Below are 18053 nucleotides of genomic sequence, written 5' to 3'. Positions count from 1 at the left end.
TAATATTACTACTTTCATGTTGTTTTTATATTCAACTTTCATTCTTATTTTAGTAATTTGTTAAGTAATGAAGTCGATGACCGCGTCTACTGAATAATTGGGCAGTGAATCAAAACTAATCAAAATGCTATATACAAATAGCCGTGTAAAGATGCATCAATGCATATGATTACAAAATTATTTTTTTATAACTATAGTAATTGCTACATAATGATTTTAAATATGTATTCAAGATGTATAAGTATTATTTTTATTTAAGAATATCATCTTTGTGTATATTATTCTTTTTTTCGTATATATTTGCTTGTATATATATATTAGTATATAACACTTTTACTCATTTAGATATTCTAAGATAAAATTAGTCTTCATATTAGAATGTAATAAACTACATGTTAGATGAAATGATATGAATGAAAGAAAGAAAAAAAGCGACATTTTGATTTTAGTTCCAAACAGTCATTTTATAAAATGCTCTTTAACCCTTTTAGTGCCAGCAAAATGCGAAGCATTTTTTTAGGAAATATAGTTGATTTTATAAATATATTTAAAAAAATATTTCTGTAAATTTAATTTTTTTTGTGTGAACCACTATTTATTAAAAAAACAAAACTTAATTTTTTTATTAATTTTCCAAAAAAAAATTTAATTTTTCAAAAAAAAAAAAAAAAATAAAAAAATGCAAAACTAGAAACGGACACTCGCGTCTTAGCCGCATTTATGTCGTCGTTCGTAAGCGGACACCAGCGTCCTTACGGCATTCAAATGGTTAAGATTCCATATATAATAGTTGGGAGAAGTCATTTTGTATACATCTAGCAATAAATAGTTGTATTGTTTTATAACTTGTTGCTCAAATATATCGACTTTTATTGTAGTTTTGAGAGCTCTTGACTTGCTGTCATATATTCTGATATATTTAATATAAGCTTTTTTATACCCACTGCACGAAATCTTGCAATTATAATACATCAACATCATCAGTATACGTTTGTCTTATACTTTCTGAAATCAATAAACAGTTGTTTATCATAGAAGTTTCAAGAAAGAAGGCTTTTATTATAAAATAGAAATCATAAAAAAAGCAAAACAATAGGTTTAAGTTACATAGATAAAGATGGGTATTATTCAACCGCAACATACCACAAAACTAGTTATTTTAACCACTAGATTTGTAATAAGTTAAATCCGGTGACAATTTTCGCGGTTGGGATATTCTTATTGAAATTAACAGACAAAACTATTTTTAAGGATTTCCTAACGCATCTTTCTTATCGATTCTTTCGTTGCACAACTTACAACTGCGCAATCTGTAAGCATAAAAAATCCATTTCTTGATCGACATAATGTTTGTTTATTGCTATTCTATACGTTGTTTTTTCCTCGTCGGCTTTTATTGGTTTCGAAGCGTGGGACTTTCTATCTGGGCCAAAAAATGCTCGGCGCATCACAGCAAAAAATTCTTGCTGTTAGAAGAAGGTGCGAGCGCAAAGTTTCCGGACCTTGGGCCAATTAGATTGATAGCCGAAAAAATACATATTGCTTTTATGCGCGTATAATACGATCAAACATGGTGTTAAACAATATTTAATGTTTTAATGATGTCTTACTAATAAACACAGTTTCTCAAAGTATATTTTTCAAACAATCTTTTATTATTATATAGAGCATCCAGAATATTAAGGACCAAATCTTTTATATTAATATAGATCACACCTCAAAGAGTAACATAGTAAACCATTGATTTCATAACATAAAATACTTACTTATTATTTATGCTTACTGGCTATTTATGTTTAATAGCTTTAAATTCTGCAAGCTATTCTGTATGTATTGAAGTGCTATGCCATTGTATCAGTCATCCACAAGTTATGAAACATTTAAGAATCCTAAAAAATCTTCTTGATGATAGCTTAAGGCACTAGATATTTAGTGATGTTTTCATTTATTTTTTATTAAAGAAAAAAAAAAACAATTTCCTAAACATTATGTTTTTTGACACAAGCCTATCACAGCTTTCTCCAATTCAGATTCCTGACTGATACTTTATACCAAGCTTTTCTTATGAATCAAATGGCGTACACAAGGTATTTATATCAAAATTAACTTAGTCATAAAATAGAAAGCATTGCAAATTTAAAAGCACCTGATTAACATAATTAAACGATGAAATTTTGATGCAATGATTAAATTAAAAAAGTAGTATTGAGAGGTAAGAAAGCAATCTTTAAAAAGCTTAACTCTTATCTCTGCGCTATTTTATAAATCAAGTCACTAACCATGTGCATTATCTATATTTTCTCTGTGTTGATTCATTATTAGTGAAAAGATTTTAATATTTTGTCAAAATTTTTGGGTCACTCTTTCAGCAGATTTCAGTTATCTTTGACAGTTAAGTTGCTTCTGTATAATTATAAATTAATTATATAAAATACATAATCTTGTACTGCGGTTGTACTATGACATAAAGATGTGGAAAATTAACCAAAATACAAAAGGAAAAAACTTTGCATTTAGTGCGTGATTTCCCATTCTTCAACCAATAAAAAACTCAACATTGACGAATTATATATTACCCATTAGTTTATTTGGCTCTTCGTGATAAAATAAATTATACTAAGTTTTATCATGGGTAAATTCCGAGACACTGTTAAACTCATTTTTGTCTTTAAAAAATGCTGCTAACGTTGATAATAGAACAGACGGTTACTGCCTGAATTTTGTCAGATTTTTTCGTTCTCCCTTTGAGTAGTGGGTCATCTTAAACACATTTTTTAATTTGTTAGTAAATATCTGGCAATGAGTTAATTTTGCGTATTTTTCCATAATTATTTTTGTTGTTGATATTTATTGTTATTTATATAAAATTTTGGTCAATTCTACAAAAAAGTCAGTTTTTATCAACGTGTAATTGCTTTTTTTTATTATACTACTTTTTTGTATTAGTGTGCGTTTAATTATTTATTTTAACAGTTTTCTATTATAAATTTACGTATATTTGATATATTTTTCGGTTTTTCTGGAATTTTTTTATAATAATTCAGAGGCTTTCAATATTATTTTATAAAATTAATATAACATATTTTTTGTTATAAAAATCATTACCATGAAATTAAATTGAAAAATATATTGTATAAATATAATGTTTATTATTTATTAAGTTATATATGAAAATATATAACTATATGGGGTGAGCAGTACCGCCGTACATGTACGGCGATACCGCTCAGAGGGTTAATTATTATTTAACGCTTCTATCAACACAGTTTATGTTATTCTGTTTATTAGTTCATAACAAGTTTTTACATTTTGTCTGTTTTGAAAATGCGAGGTGGTGCAGGAGTGAAGACTTTTATTTGATTTCATTAAATAATTTACTTTAAATAATTTTATTTTGATCGTAGAAGTTTGAAAACGGTAATTTGCTACCTGCTCGCTCAGTGATAATATTTTGGGTACTAGTTTTTTATTAAAAAAAAAAAATTAAAAATTGTTTTTAAATGCAAATCAAGCTTATAAACACTTTTTGGGTATGACATTTTTCAGTAGGATTTCATTTTGCAAAGTTATGACACTTTTAATTTTTACATTGGCCGCCATTTTGTAAAAAAAATTATATATTTTTTTCATACAGAACGTATAGGGGGTGCTCGGTAGTTCTATACGATATTAAATATTGAATTCCTAATCTTTAAAACCATGCAGTTAAGAGCGTTAACTCTTCTGAAAGTCTCAAAATGGCTCGTATGGGGGTCCGATCGAACTGATACATCGCTTGTTTTGAAGCAAAAAACTATTTTCTTAAATATTTTATTTAGACGTAGTTTAGACTTTTAAGCGTTTCACGTGTAGCAATCTTTTCGGTAAAATTTAAACCTACTGAGTTACGAGTGTTTAAAGTTTTATACTTGTCGCCATTTTGCAAAAAATTGACACATTGGATTTTGCTAACGAACTTATACTCATGTGTCAGCGGGATATATCTCGTTGTTAAGCCGCTCAATTTCTTATAAATGCAAGGAAAAAATAATATCATAATTAGGATTAAATATAATATTGTTAATAAAAAAATATGAGCTGCATCCAGAAAAGTGCAATTACAAATAAAAACTAATTAGAGTTGCTCTGATATTTTTTATAGATAATTTTTATTATTATTACTTTCTTTTTTATGCATTTATATAATAAATTAAAAACGTTAAACAAATTAAGTATATGCTCTGTGATTATAATGTCTTTACATACCGTATTAAGACAAAATCAGTTTGAGAATCGTTGATTGATTACGTCGTATTTAGTCGAACATCGACCGTCTATTAAAAAAATCACGCCAGCTCGCTGGGTCATCTCCGGAGGTTAGCGCAGTTCCATGAGAAAACTCGGAACAAGGAGGCTCTGTATGTTCCGGGTAATTTATTATGGTCCATTTCGGAGCGCGGATTATTGATGGCGATTTTTTCTCATTCTGACACCTAACAGTATCTATAAATAATTCCATACGGGTCCATCTCAATGCGCGTTCTTTGTATAGCGTTTCTGCCGGACGTTTCCGTTTTTCATCGACGGCCGTCGATTACACTTTAAATTATACACTCGAATAAATTTTCATTATCGAAGCGGACGAGCACAATTAGACTTTCGTTTTTAGAACGAATAAAAAAAAACGATTAACTCATCTGACGATGAGGCAGAGATTTATTGTACCAGGAAGAGCATAACGATTTGTAAACATCGCGCATTTTCGATGGGTTGCTTTGAAAAAATATCTCTTCCTTATTGTATGCAATTTTGCAAGTTTGCGGATAAATTTTAACAAAAAAATAACAATTTATTTATCCTTCCTTTATATTTATAATAATAGATACAGGGGTCAATGGTAATTATTGAGCGAATTAAACGCAGTCATGAAATAGCAATGATGGTTAAAATCGTGATTTATTAACAAAATGTTTGGGTAATTTTGTTGTTTTTGTACAAATATTTAATAAATTATTCATCTGAAATGGTCAATTAATTTCCTATTCATATTATGCTTTTTATTATATTACGTATTTTTTTTACATATTTATTTATTAACATGTATTTTTTTTGTGTCTTTGGATATTTATTATTATAACTTTTGTACTAAATTTTTAAAATTAAAATATTTTTAAAACAATTAACTCAAATTAAAAAAATAGCAATTACCAGCTTAGGTTTTTAATAAAAAAATATGTACAAAATTTATTTTAGAATGTAAATATTTTTATCTTCGAGAAATATCAATATTAAAAGTTCTGGGTGGGATTAAACGTATACAAAAATTAGTAATAAATGTAAATATATATATTTTAATAAATATAAATATTACAATTACCTGTAGCGCTACATATAAAGTGTCCTTTAAAAATTATATTATACTCGTAAAAAATAAAAAATAAACTTTTCCATGATATTTAAATTATTCAGTCAAAAATAAAATTAAAAAAAATAACTCTAATTCATATTTACATTCATATTAAAAATTATGCTACAACACATTTCAGTGTCTTGTTATTTTTATTCGCTAAAGAATAAATTTTAATGTGTAAATATATTTCATAAATTAATATAAAAACAATAAAATAAAATTAATGACTACATATTAGAGCCACGCTAATTTCATATTTACTTAAATTTAATTTGTATATTTTATTTAAGATAAATCACACTTTTCCCATTTAATATATTATTTAATTTTATGCTAAAAATAAAATAAAATATATTTTAGAACAAAGATACTATTTGACTTATTTCTACTTAGATGTATTTCAGATAAATATTTTTTTCTTATATTTGCGACTGATTTAATGTTATTTAATTTAATATTTTAAATAAACTCGTTTAATTTTATTTTTGTAATCATTTAATGAGTTATATTTTTAGAAAATCTAAGTAGATAATGTAATTGTTAAATGAAAAAGTATAATATATAAAAACTGTATTTTATAATGTAACTTTAAACAATCAAGTTTAATGAAACTTTTTAGTTACTTTTAAAAAATAAAAAATTAAAATAAAGATCGATATTTTATGTATTACAAAAATAAAAGGTGTATTTCATAGAATATAAAAGCTGTATTTTATAATAAAACTTTAAACAATTAGGTTTAATGAAACTTTCGTGCGTTTTTAGTTAATCTTTAAAATGTAAATTAAATACAAGCCTATTTTTAGCTTCGTTAAACGTAAAATGGGAGTATCATTTCAGGATATTTTTAATTATTTTAACATTTATAAAAATGAACCAAGAATTTTGATTATACATATATCAATAGTAGATTTATTTAAATGGTAATCAATAAGTAATCACTAAAATGTAGGAGTACTGTTTCACTAGCAACTCAAAGTTAAAAAAATTGTCATAAAGAAAGTACTTCTGCTATGATTATTGTGTTTATAAATAACATTCAGATGTTGAGATTAAAAATAAAATTAAAAGCACACTATTATCTTACCGAATATCTAACGGCGCCCCGCCGAGATTGCACACAGAAAGACCGGCTACCGTAAGATATCATCTGGATTGATCAAAAACTACGGTTAAATGTTAATAATAATGTCCGATGGTATTTTTTTTATGTGCGTACGATGATTAAGCGTCATGTCCATTAGTGGACAAAAGTGTCCTCGGACCAAAAGTGGCCGCGTGGGACACGTACAAATTGTGTATTTATACCGCGGGTGGTCAACGAGTAGGATTTAGTATTATAAATTTATTGGCCCGTTTTGTGATTGTTTCTCGTCTCGAAAACAGTTTGACATAAATCTCAAGCACTCGAGATTTTTTTATTTGCGCAATATTACGGACAGACACGAGCGAGATAAATCTTAGAATCTCGATTTTTATTGGCGATTTTGAAAACGTAATCTATGGGCATTTTGCATAATTTGGACTATGCGGTTAATGCGTTGTAGATAAGCTCAAAATAACGATTGTGTAAATGATTCAGTAGATTGTGTAAAAATAAGTACATGTATACATATTTTTATAAATCAGTGAGTCTCAACAATGCCATTTTATGTTTTATGGTATTTTGCCTATCGTTGATAAATCCTATTGTAAAGGTTTTGAGGACAGTCCTTGATAAAACTCGGCGATTCTATTCTGTTTCCAGGTGTTTGGTTTATCTCGAAAAATTTCAAGTAGCTTAAGGGTTCGCAAAAATTCCTTGCTAAGTAATTGAGTTCATACATTAAAAACAATATTAATCACAAAACCTAATTTTAAATTGTATTCCATTATAATCAATACTTTAAATATACAATTATTTTAGAATATTACAAAAGGAATTAAAGCAAAAATTACTTTATTTCTGGGAAAAAATAACAATACAAATAAAAAAGGGGGTTAAGTGGGTTGTAAAAAATGCAGTTATTTGTTCTAGTATATAAAATTTAGCCCATCGGTATTCTGTACAATAATAATATAGATCAAAGCTAAAGTTTGCAAATCTACATAAAAATAAATATTATATACATTTAAGTGCCACACAATTTTATTTATTAATTAATTTTTTTTTTCAAAAAAAAAATTAAAAATATTTTCATAGTAATAAAATATCAAGGTAAATAAAACCGCTTAAAATATTTAAGATCTGTTTCAGCGATCATGTAAATTATTTGTGGTTTTAAGAAATAGTATAGTGTAGTATATATACAAATATATATGTGTATAACAGGAATGGTTCTCTTAAAAAGTATTGAGGTTTAGCTCTCAGATTGTTTTGAAGACATGATTAACATAAGACCATAACATAAATTAAGCAAATGGCTGGAAAATTATTTATTACTATGTTTCATGACTTTAAAAATATCTTAATCCAAATATATTAAGTAAAGCCTAACGTTCCTAATAGACACATATGTACATAATAATCTCATTATATAAAAACAGCATATGAAAGCATCGCTTACTTATGGTAATACAAAAATAAACTTTTTACAATGAATATTTTAAATTTAACGTCAATCATAAAACGTGTAGTAGATACATTCGAATGAACATGTACATAAATAGTTGATAATAAAAAAATATACGAATATTATCCGCCATTTAATAAAGTTTGCTAATATTACTTAAACAAAATTTAAGAACAAAGAGTTTGATGTATATACATATATAACATAAAACAGATTTTTAAAAGTGCTCCTAACTATATTATTTTATCCTTCAGGTGTATTTATTTAATAGAATTAATTTTATAACAATATTATTAAAATAAACACAGAAAAATACTCCCAGCGTCACGGTTTCATTCATAAATTTCCCAGCGCAAAGAATAGAGCGTGCGTCATGTGACGTCACAACCAGACCAGGGGTGTATTCGACGGCAATTATGTAAAATGTTTATGCTTTATTGCGATATAATATTGTATCTGAGTGGGTGTGGGGCGGCTTTGGACGAAAAGTGACGTCACCGACGTCGTTTATACGGCTGCACGATAATGTGACGTAGGCGAGTCCTAAAATAAAATGAGGCATCGATCCGTAGGTCGGGTTGTATTGCGCATGTCGAATTTCGGACTCAGAAATGTATTGTACTAACTATTAAATTATTATTTTAAAAAACTTATTATTATTTAGGATAAAGTTTTTAAATATATTATTGAGAATTTAAACTGAAAAAAACGGATTTTGAATAAAGCTTGTTTATATAATATCATGACAATATGCGTTCATTTTAACCCAAATTATAAATTATTATATAATAAAACTCCTGGTGACTCAAAGGTTAAACCAAATCTGACGGTTGAAATAAAAAGCTTGTTCTTCGATCGTGTCGGTCTAAAAGTAAAGTGGAAATATTTTTTTTTTGCGGCTTCCCGGCTTAAATATTGGCAAAATATTAGAAGGAGATCAACAATTCTCGCATATAGCTAACTTACATTTTACCTCAACAAATTATATATGATTTCATCAAAGCTCACTGAGAGTGCATCCTTTAGAGCTGCATACACAGAGAAAATCAGTCAGGAATCTACGCAACTGTGTCTTCCAGAGGAAGAAAAAAAGTGCAACTCGTTGACCACATCGGAAAATGGCGCTTCGCCGAGGGTCTGCGCCCCATGATATCTAGCCTAATTGTGCGTTTTCACATTGTCGGCCCAAATCATTCTTAAGTATTTTTTTGTATATATTTTATTGTAATTTGAATGTTTGCCTAAATATTAAAAAAGAGCTTATTTATATATGCTAAAAGGAAATTTTAGCGTCATATCGCTAAGCACAAGTGTGGTTTAAGTTTTTATGATTATTTTTAACATATTTTATGAAATTTTATGAAATAAAGCAAAAATGAGTATAGTAGTGTCTAAGCAGTCTGTGTCGAAACAACACAGGAATTTATTTCTTTGAATGTGCCATTTTGGACTAAAAATTTTTTTTAAAAATGACTTAAATAAAAAAAAATGACTAAATTGTTTTGCAGCGCTAAAATAAAATAATGAGGAAAAAATAAATAAGCAGATCTTTAATTTTATATTTTTTTCGCGAAAGTCAAAAGTCGTTTTAATAAATCTTATTCAAATATATATTATTTATTGCAAAAAATACTGATGATTTTGTTTATTTGCTGACAATTAAATAAAATATAAATAAACAACTAATAAACCACCATAAAAGTTCTCAGGTTAAAAACTATAATTTTGCAACCAACCAAAGAACTTCAACGGAGACCGAGTTAGTATTCTAAACGACAAAAATATTTACAAACAAATAGGCCAGTCTTTAAAGAAATAAATTTTGCTTAGCAAACATAAAATACATAATTTTATTTTTATAACATGATTTTACAATTACTATTGTAGTGACATTTCCACGGAGATCATAGGAATATTCTGATCGTGAAATGACATTGTATGAAATATTATAACGGTTGTTCCGTCAACCCATCTCTGTAGAGAAAAATAATTTAACATCATCTAAACAATTTTAAAAAACGCTATTTAAAAAATCTTGAATTTGTAACTGTTGTATTTATTTTGATGCGGCGCACGCGCGTCTGAGTTCTCGCGAGCGGTACCTGTGGACCAAGCAGTCGTCAAAAGTACGTCCGTTTTCTTACGATCCCCTTAGACGCAAGGGGTGGGGATACGGCTTACTCTTATTAATATAAAATATTTTTTTAAATAAATTAACGGTAACATTATATTAGCGAAAAATGTATTAAATTATTTTTTCGCTATTATAATGTTACCGATAAACAAAAAAAAGAATTATTGGAATTTTTCAAATCTTAAGAATCACTAATGGTATCTTATATATAATTGTTCTAATCCGCTTCCGCCGTCGCTTCCGGACGCGCATAACTTTAAACGAAACATTCTCCGTTCAATTATCTACTCTGTAAATCGTATCGCTTTGTATTAACAGTGTGTAACAATACACGTAAACAAAGGAAATATATTTAATTATAATAATAAATAATAATAAAAATTAAAATTGAATTTGTTCCGATTGATTTTCGAGCCGCCGGTAATGCCTTCTGTTGTTTCGACCAATCAAAAATAAGCATTCAAATATTCAAATAGCGTCGACCAATGAAAAATAAGCATTCAAATTCAAATAGATAGTACCGTGACAACACTTTTAAATAATTATTATTTAATAATAAAATTTTGCTATGCGACAATAATTTTCATTAATTCGTCATTTGACTGAATAAAAATTAAATATATACATAATGTGTTGAGGATTAGAAGAATACATTGATTAAACTAGATAAACAATCATAAAATAATCTTCGTAATGAAATTTTCAAATTTTGAATTCCCGGCGACGGGCTCCGAGGCCTAAAAGTGAGTTTTTGCTTTTATAAATAATCGGATTGCAAATTAACTAGGTGTGTTATATAACTATGAAAATTAAATATATACATAATGTGTTAAGGATAAGAATAATACATTGATTAAATTAGATAAACAATCATAAAACAATCTTTGTAATGAAATCTTCAAATTTTGAAATCCCGTCGCCGGGCTCCGAGGCCGAAAAGTGAGTTTTTATAATAATATCACATAAACATTATCATTGCTTTCCGATTTTATACACATATACGTTAGATTTTAAGAATTTTAAATTAACCAGTTATGTTTTAAACATGAACGTGTAATATATCCTTAGTATGTGAGGATTGAAAGTTAATGTCGATCAAATCGGCGCTGTCGGACAGCTTATAAATGTGTAGTTTCTTGGATGTTATCTAATAAACGACATTTTACAATGATTATAAATATGTGATTGCATACCTGGAATAATCGATAGCCAAAATATCTAAGAGTGGGTTATTTTTAATTCCGATGTGGCAAAATATGTACAATTTTTGTTCTGTGCCATCATTCCTCTTTCTGAATAGCCAAATTTAAGATATTCAGTTACATCAAACTTATGTAGTATGTTCTTTATAAAAAGATAATACTTGCTGACAGTGACTTCAACACGAGAAGATTAACTCTTTGTTTATATATACCAATTCTACGTTGTAGCCATATAGGTCATCAAATTGTTCCATCATTGCTTCTGAAAAATAATTAAAAAACAATAAGACTCCTATCAAGAGTAAACATTGAACACATTATTACTACTAATATAATCCATTAATAAAATTTAAACGACAACCAAAGAACACAATTGATGGATGTACTGTAGAGGATTAAACACGTAGATTGGCATCTTTTCATCTTCTACAAAATTGTCACAATATGTCATATATTTTTTATTATTACTAGCATTGTAATATGTTTAATTAACTTCGGTATGTATACCTTTAATTGCCAAATCACCGCTGTTTGTCTTTTAATATTAGATCCTGGAAAGTCAATAGTAATTTTGTTAGAATAACCGTGTTATATTATTCATTTATAACTAAACACTTACTGGCACACCCGCAATTTATAGTTTTGTCTATAATTTCAAATGCTGCATCACTTGAATCATCTTCAATTGTCACTTTGTAACAAAAATCCCGCGATTATAACATATTTCTTGCCAGATCTGACAGAAGAACTGTCAAAGCAAATTTGGGAAGTCCCGCGCTTGAGAACGAACTAAATTGATTTTAACGAGCGAAATTGATTTTAACGAGCGAAATTTATTTTAACGATTTAAATTGTATAAAATTTATTAAAATATGTATAAAAATCATCAAATACAAAAAAAAATGTTTTTTAAAATATTTTTTTAGTTTATAGATTTAAAATATAATATAAATAATGTGGATATGTATTAGCTTCTCTATACAGAAAAAATATGTACCTAAATTTTGGCGAACGTTGGCAATTTAAAGTTTTAGTTTTTAGAGAATTTTTAAAACTTTGCTTTAAAAAGTATTTTAAACAAAAAGGGGCAAAGTTTCAAAATAAGTACTATTCATTACCAACCAACTACTAAGCGCACAGTATTGCAAAAATCCATCTTACTGACGCCTTTGAAACTAAACTACACAAAAATGTATAACACTAATTTAAATATTTTTTAAATTAAAAGTTTCAGAATTAAATTTCAACTTTAATTTTTTTCAACATTAAAAATATTTTTTATTTTATTATGGATTTTAAATATTAATCATTTATTATAGATTTTAAATATCATTAGTTCATTATTAATTTTTAATATAGTGAAAACTTTTTACACTCATTAATTATTAAAATATATAATGCTGCGCAGAAAAACATTTACTTTAAAAAAGATGTAAATCAAAATATTTTTTAATCAAAAAAGACAAAGGTTTCAAAATTATTAATATTTTTAAAACGCACAAATGTAATTAAAAACTGACTTTTATATTTACACATAAAACATAGAAATATTTTTTTTAAATTATAAAGTAACTTATGATGTCACCAAAAAACTTTTTTATTACGAAAATTTAAATTTATGATATAATTGTGTTATGCAGCGTTAAAACTGGCACTCAAACACATAAAATACCCTAAAACACAATCAATGACTTATAATCACTCACATTGCACTAACTATATATGATCGATTGTGTTGTAGCGTTAGTAAGGTGTAACAAAATATTTTTTCATATCAGTAATATTTTTGAGCGGATGTGTAACCGATGCTATTTATTATTATTATTATTTATTAAACTGTAAACCTACTTTTAAATGATACAAAATGTTACGTTTTAATATTATTTTTTATGTTGAAAACATTTTGATATTTTTTGTTTCAATAATATTTAGTAAAGTTACAAACCTATTTTAAAAAATATTACAACGAAATCTCTTTGTAACGAATACCGAAATAACAAAATTCCCAGTATAACGAATCTTTAATTTGTCCCCGAAAAACTTGCATACAAAATGTTTTCATTATAACGAAGACTGATCTCAGTGTAACTAAATATTTTGATCCGAATTTAAGAATGACGTTGCAACTTTACACAATATTTCTCCAAATTCAGTTCGTTCTTGACGTGGTGTGTGACAGATGTGTTCAAAAGCGACATTACATGTGTTTCGCTGACCCTCAAACTTTTTTTATAAAACATTTTTTTCACAAATTTTATTGTTTCATACGGTATCCTTAAAAATGGGCAAAAAACTATCTGTCAACCTTATAAGAGGTTATTTCGATGTTGTAGTAATGTGATAATTAAAAATAAAATATATCATCTTCCTTACGTTCAATATAACGAATTTTCAGTATACCAAAATTTATTCATTGGTTCCGTGAGCTTCGCTGTATTGAAATTTCATAGTACAATTTTTAATTTATTATTATCTAGCCAAGTTTTAAACCTATTCATAAATGATATACAATATTTAGATTTATCATTAAATATCTAAGTTTCAATATAACGATAAAATCTAACGTTGTAAATCTAATAAATAATATAAAATGTTTTCTTCTGGAAATATTTAGTCAAGTTGTAAACCTATTTTCAAATGAATTGAAAATGTTAAGTACTTTTTTATAGATTGAACTATTTTGTCTATCATTGAAAATCCTAAATAGTAATGTCCAATTTGAACCATTAAATTTTAAAAAATGTTTAAAAAAATCAGAACGAAGCAAAAATTATATTTAAAACCCAAAAAGTTGAGGGTCCGGTATTCGCACACTCGCTAGCTATCGGTACCTCACGATAGTGAGGTACCGACAGCTAGTCACATTAAATTTTATATGCTAGCAAAAACTATATTTATACAAACATATATTTATTTCATTACTAAAATATATCTTTTCAAACTTTTATAATTTTACTGTGAAGATAAATACATATTAATTATATAGAATATTTATTTCGTAGTAGTTAGTACATACATATATTAATTTATATTTTTGTATAGATTAATTATAATTTTTTAATTGTGTGCTCAATAAAATTTATTAATACGTTATAACTTTTTAATTATAAAGCGCAAAAAGTATGCTCCGACGCCATGAAATTTATATAGTTGATTGTATATTTTTTGATCGATATTATTAAATTATGAGCTATAAGGATTTGAATTATCCAAATTGAGTTATTTGTCATAAATAAGACACTACATTACGTAAAATAGGAAGCAAATCCTGGGCGGAACTGTGTAGTTAAATACATATTTTATTAGATTAACTAATCGAATTAGATTTTTATTAAACCATTAATTATTGCTATAACGACTTTGACGATTATTATTGCTTCAGTGACAAAATAACTAGTGCAATATTTTATAATAACACTGCAATCAAAACTGTTGAGCAAATACTACATAATTTATTAAACTTAATCCTGTTTCAGTATAAATACGGATTATCCGCCCGAGAAGCGGTAGTTTATAATTTTAACTACTGTATCACGCCGCGTTTAATAAAATACCTATGTAGATTTCTCAATTCACCTTAATTATACAAAGCGCATTTTACCGACGATTTACACCTATTTTCAACATACTATTATTATACATTCCAAAATGCATATAAACACAGCTATATAAAAATAATAATTCATAGTCACGAAATGCATTAAACACTCTTTCAGTCTGTGTACAGTATGATTCTTGTTTTTTGTTCATATCTCTTGAAGGCATCAACAATATTCGTGTAGTTATTTTTATTATCGTTAATGTCAATAATTACCGGCGATTAAGTCGTGTTTAACTCGTGCAATTAATTATACGTTTTACGGATTAATTAATTATACTTAATGCTTTTAATTGCACATTTAAGATGTTTTGTTTGTGCCGCCGATAATTTAATGTTATTTTTAACAACTTTAAGAGTGATGATACATTTCGGGGATGAAAATGGATTTGTGAATAACTTTGCTAGAGTATCAATGAAATTTTACGGGCGTGGCTCAAATTTCAGACTTAGCTCGAACAGTATGGACGTTTTTCATCGAGAATTATTATATATTGCTATTTTAGGTAATACAAATCTATAAATGTGTAATAAAAATTGATAATATCTGTTTTTCATATATTCATATATTCATATAATTACTAAAAAGTTACGATGAAACTCTTTCACTAATGGATTTAATAAATATGTCTTGTTTTGGGCAGCAGAAATAAAAAATGATGAAATTGACTATGACAAAAAAAACTAATAGCATACTTAAAGTCATTATTATATAGCTAGTGTTCTTTAGTCTGTTATTTATTATTTAATAATATCTTTGTTAATTGATTAGTAAAAAACTAGCAGAATTATAGTGTATATTGAAATAAAAATTAGATTATTTGATATTTGTGGCACTGATATTGTTATTGAGTCTAATCTCACTCCAACTATTTATTATCTATATGTAACTATTTATCACCTAGAGTTGTTAAAAGTTTCAATAGAAAAACAGATAATATAGTTGTGTTCTAATTACAATTAATTTAAAAATAATGAGTTCACAACTCAGTGGCGAAAAAATATCAATCTAAACTTATTTGTCAAATAATTTTATTTTTTACATTGCTGTACATAAAAATGCCATTTTATTATTCCATTATAATAAACATTTTGAGAAAAATTAATTTAAGTGTTTTTTTTTTTACTTATAAACGCTTTTTATAAAATTACGATATTTACTAATAAAATATTATTTTATGTCAATGAAAATAAAAAAGTTTATTGATTACGATTTTATACACTCGCATTGCACGAGGAGCTGGTCTGGTTCATATTATTTGATTTCAATATTTTATGATTTTTTTATTTATCTTAAAAAGTATTATTTTTGTGTATTGTTTATTTTTATTTTCCATAGTGACGCATTGGCGTAAGGCCGGTTTCACACGTGCCGGGTGGATTTGCCCGGCACCGGGCCGGCGCCGTGTAGTGGGGGATGGTGTTGTATGGGCTAGTACCTATCATTTCAGACGTGCCGGACAAATCTACCCGGCGCCGGCCCGACGCTGCCCATACAACACCACCCCCACTACACGGCGCCGGGCAAATCCATCCGGCACGTGTGAAACCGGCCTAACTGTTTACGTTACAACGGTCTTTATTAAATTAAAATGAATAAACAAATGAATAATTTATTTTATTATTAAATAAATATTAATATAAATTGTCTCGTTCATTAGATAACTTATTATAGTATTGAACTAGTCAATTCCAAGAAAACATCTCACTCTCGTTCGACTTTCTCACGCACACGTTTGGCGTCGGGAAAAAATCTGACAAATTTATGACCATCTTCGAGGTGAGTCTCGTTAACGAGACCCGAGACGAGATTCCTCCGGCGTGTCGTTATTATTATCAAGCCAAGAATAAGTTGTAAGTATTGAATTTCGCGCAATTCAAAAGGACATCGACGAAGACGATAAAAAATACATGGGCGTATTAATTTCTGCCAACGAAGGTATTAATTGCCGAGAAATATTCAGAAATTTGGGTCACAACTGTTGACGCGGAATTTTTTTACATAAGGACGAAGGACAATTAAAAGCGCAATTCGCGCTATAGCTTTTTTCGACTAATTGGATGAAGAGACAAACGCACGCGACGATTCTTAAATGGATTGTGAATGCAAATTGTTTTTTATGTATTGCTGGAATTAAAAGCTGTGGATATTTTAAATTGATTTATTACTTAATGTTTTAATTTTAATATAGTAGTTATTAAATAAACACTTAACTTACTATGAATAATTATTATGAAAGATAAGTACTGTTTAGGAAAAATATTTTATAGATTTATTTAAAAATAAATGGGTAAAAATAGAAAATTAAGAAACTCTATAAATATTTTATCATCTTTTTATTGCCGGAATATCCTCAATCGACACATAAAACATTCAGGACCGAAACCAAGGGCGCGTACGCCCATTAGGGTTCACGAACGCCCATACATTTTAATGACCGAATATTATGGATGCTTTGGCCAATAATGGCTTAAGTGGTTAAAAAAAGCAACATCGCCCGAATGCGGAAGGCGGTCATCGGCCCCTTTGTTGTATCATAAGAAGTCCCGCAGGAATGCAAACCCGGAAAATTCCCGTTTTAAATAATTAACTTAAGAGATATTTTTCCCATTATCTTGAATTGAAATTTGTGAATTGTTAACAATTTTTACTAACAAGTAACCCAATTTAAAAACAATTTGAATGCACGTCAAATTAATTTGTTGATCATTGCGTGATTGCGATTTTTATAGAAAATAATAACAATAAATTAATGAATGCAAAATAAATCACAAAAGCCGAATAATATTTTAAGAATATGTAAAATAAATTAACGAAGCTAAATAATGTTAAAATAAATTATTAAAGCATAGTAATACAAAAATCAAAGCAATGAAACGTTGAGAATTACTAAAATAATAATAAATAAATAACAACAGAAATAATTATGTTAAAATACGTAAAATAATAATAATAATAAACTCCTAGGTGTATACTAACAAATTCTTAAATGTGTATAAATTATCTCACTACTCAAAGGGTTAACTAATTAAGTTCACGGGTAGCTAATTTATTACTCAAAATAATTAAACATATACCGATAGTGAATTATTATAGTCGTGTATGATTGTTGAAGCATTATTTCAATTTATCAGACTTACAGTAAGAACAGTTTCTAGTAGTGTTAGGCACATTGTA

The 18053-nt window shown here is 27.4% G+C and overlaps 1 long non-coding RNA gene across 2 annotated transcripts; it reads right to left on the bottom strand.

Annotated features, from left to right (window-relative positions):
* Positions 1-11235: 11235 nt before the first annotated feature.
* Positions 11236-12034, bottom strand: LOC148230361 (uncharacterized). 2 transcript variants are annotated; one of them, XR_015811145.1, is made up of 5 exons: positions 11897-12034; positions 11785-11828; positions 11639-11703; positions 11439-11539; positions 11236-11367 (listed from the first exon to the last, which is right to left on the bottom strand). It is a non-coding gene; the product is annotated as an uncharacterized LOC148230361 (long non-coding RNA). The 2 variants fall into 2 exon arrangements; XR_015811146.1 differs by lacking the exon at positions 11639-11703.
* Between the last annotated feature and the right edge of the window lie 6019 nt (positions 12035-18053).

Source organism: Plectrocnemia conspersa, unplaced genomic scaffold (assembly GCF_051122295.1).
Source record: "Plectrocnemia conspersa isolate PC_06_02 unplaced genomic scaffold, ASM5112229v1 ptg000010l, whole genome shotgun sequence".
In the NCBI taxonomy this organism is placed as follows: Eukaryota; Metazoa; Arthropoda; class Insecta; order Trichoptera; family Polycentropodidae; genus Plectrocnemia; species Plectrocnemia conspersa.
This window is presented reverse-complemented; position numbering and strand designations above follow the sequence as displayed.